This window comes from Aquarana catesbeiana, linkage group LG02, assembly GCF_042186555.1.
Source record: "Aquarana catesbeiana isolate 2022-GZ linkage group LG02, ASM4218655v1, whole genome shotgun sequence".
NCBI lineage: Eukaryota > Metazoa > Chordata > Amphibia > Anura > Ranidae > Aquarana > Aquarana catesbeiana.
In genome coordinates this window covers 658,499,105-658,503,235 of record NC_133325.1, presented here as the reverse complement: position 1 = coordinate 658,503,235, position 4,131 = coordinate 658,499,105, and positions in this window count along the sequence as shown.

Sequence of the window (4,131 nt, the reverse complement as noted above, 5' to 3'; positions counted from 1 at the left end):
TCTGCAGGATACAGGGTGCCTTGCCAGGGCTTGCAGCTTACGCATGTATTTGCAATTGTGTGCAACTAAACCCCTGTTTTTAACGCATACTGTTAGACAGGCCAATTCGGTTGGCGCAGGCTGGTTGGTAAGTTGAGCTTGGAAATTCCTTGATTTTATTTGATATGCGTTTGCCCTTCCAGCGCTCCTTGCTGTGAAGACCAGCTATAGGTGGGGGAAGTGACCTTTTTTTGTATTGTTGACATATTGGTCAGGCAACGCACTGACACCTTTGCTGCCATAGTGTAATGTGCTGGGTGTTCAGTGTGTTCCTGCGCCTTTAAGGAGGGGTGGGCTCCCTTCAGTCACCTGCCGTTCATCTATCCATCAGAATACATGTGCTCCCACTGTGGAGACTCTTAAGACCCCTTTCATACTGGGGCATTTTTCAGGCACTTTTGGGCTAAAAATAGCGCCTGTAAAGTGCCTGAAAAATGCCTCCCCTGCAACCCCAGGGTGAGAGCTGCTTTCCCACTGGGGCGGTACACTTGCAAGACGTTAGAAAGAAGTGGCTTTGGGGCATCCCAAAGCAGTGGCTTTGGGGCGGTGGAGGAGCGGTTTATACACCGCTCCTCCACCGCCCCTGCCCATTGAAATGAATGGTAGCGGTGCTTTTTAACCCTTCCTTCGGCCACTAGTGGGGTTTAAAAGTGCCCCGCTAGCGGACGAAAAGCGGCACTAAAACGACGGTAAAGCGCAGCCAAAACTAGCGGCACTTTACCGATAACAGGGCCCGTTGTCAGTGTGAAAGGAATCTAAAAGTTAGAGGTAGGGTCTGCAGGATACAGGGTGCCTTGCTGGGGTCTGCAGCTTATACATGTATTTGCAATTGTGTGCAACAAAACCCCTGTTTTTAAGGCATACTGTTAGACAGGTCAATTTGGTTGGTCGCAGGCTGGTTGGTAAGTTGAGCTTGGAAATTCCTTGGTTTTATTTGACATGAGTTTGAACTTCCAGTGCTCCTTGCTGTGAAGACCAGTTATAGGTGGGGGCAGCAGTGGGGGCTATAGCCCTGAATCTGGAGTCCATAGCCCCGAGTCTCTGCAGGGGTCCCCAAGGCGAGGGGAGGCTCTCTGGGGACCCTGATTTAAGTGGGGGGCTCTCTGGGGACCCTGATGTAAGGGGGAGGCTCTCTGGGGACCCTGATGCAAGGGGGAGGCTCTTTGGGGACCCCGATTTTAAGGGGAGGTCTCTCTGGGGACCTGGATTTTAAGGGGGGCTCTCTGGGGACCCTGATTTAAGGGGGGGCTCTTTGGGGACTCTGATTTAAGGGGGAGGCTCTCTGGGGACCCTAATGTAAGGGGGGCTCTCTGGGAACCCTGATGTAAGGGGGAGGCTCTCTGGGGACCCTGATGCAAGGGGGAGGCTCTCTGGGGACCCTGATGTAAGGGGGTTCTCTGGGGATCCTGATGTAAGGGGGGTTCTCTGGGGACCCTGATGTAAGTGGGGGGCTCTCTGGGAATATATACACACACACACACACTATTGCTGTATATACATGTGTATGTCTGCCCAAGTGTATGACTTTCTTTACTATGCTGCTATGGGCTAGCCCCAGATCTTTTGTAGACCTAGCAACGCCCCTGGGGGGCAGTGACCTTTTTTTGTATTGGTGACATCACCACAGCACCCAGCACTCACACAATGGTGCAGAGACCAACATTATGTGACCTGTCTGTCAAAAAGGTGAACCCCCCCACAAGGTACATGCAGAATGACATACAACACTATTGATTGAAATATCTGTGTGTGCCCATAGAATGCTTATTAAAGTTGCCTTAAAAACTACCAGAGTTAAAGAGTGTATTTTTCACTTTACAGCTTCATTACATCTATTTTTGGCTAAATTGTGACTACAAGGGATGCAGAGGATGCAACTACTCCTGGGTCCGTGAGGTTCCTCTCCCTTTTTTACCAACTGTGTGCTCATGTTCATACAAAATAAACATTTCTCTGTTCTTTGCATCCCTTTTCAACTCCATTTATCAGAAACGCTGATAAAGATAGAGAAAGGTGAAATTTAGCCGACTTCATTAAATGTCAGCACATTGAGGACTGGTATTATAAATACTAGCAAATATCTGTGCATTCCGTCTGTCTGTTTTTTTTTTTTTTTATATGTATCTTTTATATTAAAGCTGAACTCAAGGCCTGTAAAACAAAGTAGCATGTATTGCAGGCATGTATTCATTATTGTATTTGTAACTAGAAAAAGTTCCTAGATTTGCCTGGATATTAGCCTTCTATATTCCCCTGTATATTAGAATTTTAAGAGAAGGAGGGGGAAAATTTTGAGTATTTACCTGTTTGTGAAGTAAATAGTAAATATGTAAATATACATATGAGCTTACCTAAAAAGTGCAGACAGTAGCATTGCGTAAATTCACAGCATTTGTTTACAGCATTCCTGAAAATATGATTTGATTGGCTACTGTAGGTTACTGTGCACTGTACATTGCTGCTTGCTGAATTCTATAAAAAACCTTATGAAAAATGCCCATTTGCATGGTAAAACTTTGTGATTCCTTTGGGACCTCAGATAGGATAATGTGACTGTGCTAAAGACTGATATGGAGATGTGTTGTCTATGTGTTGGGAGACAGAGAAAGGTGACCCTGAGGGTCAGAATTTGGCAGTTCTGGGTGTGGCCCCAGCATTGCTTTCCATGGGTATTTTTAACATCCAGGAATGGCACGTGAATCTCCCCCTTGGAACCAGATCACACACGTGAATTTCCCCCTTGGAACTAGATCACACACTTTTCTGGCTTAACCCAATCCTTGCTGGTAGCATCAAAATGCAACATGTTGCTCTTCTGCTACATTTCTTCAATGTACCGAAGGTCAAAAACAACCAGCTCATGGGTTTCCTACAGAAGATATATCTGACATTTTATTGGACTATGTCGTGATAGATATGTCCTTTAATTCATATTATAATCAGTACCGCACAGACTCTTCCTTACAGTGTTCTTAGAGTACAGGAATATGTCTTACTCCTACAAAAGTAGCATGCACACCGTACTTTATTAGTGCTTCATTGCCAGTTCTTGTGCAATCCTTTCCAAATATTGCTGGTCAGGAAGAGGTCATTCAAGGGCACCTGTTTGAGTTGGCATGAAACAGAGGGGTGGGGAAAGTTGGTTATCTTTTCCTATCGTTACTTTTAAGGTCACCAGGCACAGCGTGTGACCATATAAAGCACATCCTCATCTTGTTGGCTTTGTAGGATGCTGGCAGAGCCGCCATGGTAGGCACAGCGCCCGCAGCTGCGCCATCTATTAATGATCTTTTAGAAATTAGGTATGAGTTGGAGGATCGCTTTGAAAACAATACTGTCAGGGAATTATACATTCCCTGACATGAGCGTTCCATGTGACACTTGAAGGGGACACGTGATCTTATTTTAAAATGCATAATATGATCTAAGTAAAATAGTTCATATTTGTTATGTAAGGTAATATATGTGGGCCACACAAAGATTTTCGTGTAAGATAGTTTTGTGTGTTGCATTTGCCTTTTTTTTTCATGTTACAGGTATGACATTATGACATCCTGCAAAGTACAATAATTCAATTAGGTGCTATAAGTTACTGTGCTCTGCACATTACACCTTAGGTTATTAAAGCTGCACTCAGGCCAAAAACAATATTTGGATATGTGCTTTGTAAAAATAAACTAGCCCTAACGAACTGCGTGCTATGTGTATAGGCTGCAGTGTTCTGCAAACTGTTGCTTTCATTCACCCCATGCACTATTGTAATTGCCAAATGTCTTGTGCTGAGACTTAGGCAGGGCATAGATGGTACGATTTTCTATCCTGCAACTACGGGTTGCAGGAAAGAAAATCACTTGATTTCCTCATCCACACAGTCAGTTCTTCTGGCAGGGGGCAGGGAAAGCCATCCCTGCCTAGAGAGCACAGTAATTATTGCTAGCTGCTATAGCCACTGGCAATAGCTGCATTCTGAAAATCCAACATGATGGATTGACTTGGGTACATTCAGTTTGTCCATAGATGGTTCGAATCTCACCCGGTCCCTGCTGAGCCGGTCAAGGTTTGAACCATCTATGGCTGGCTTTACAGTCCCAG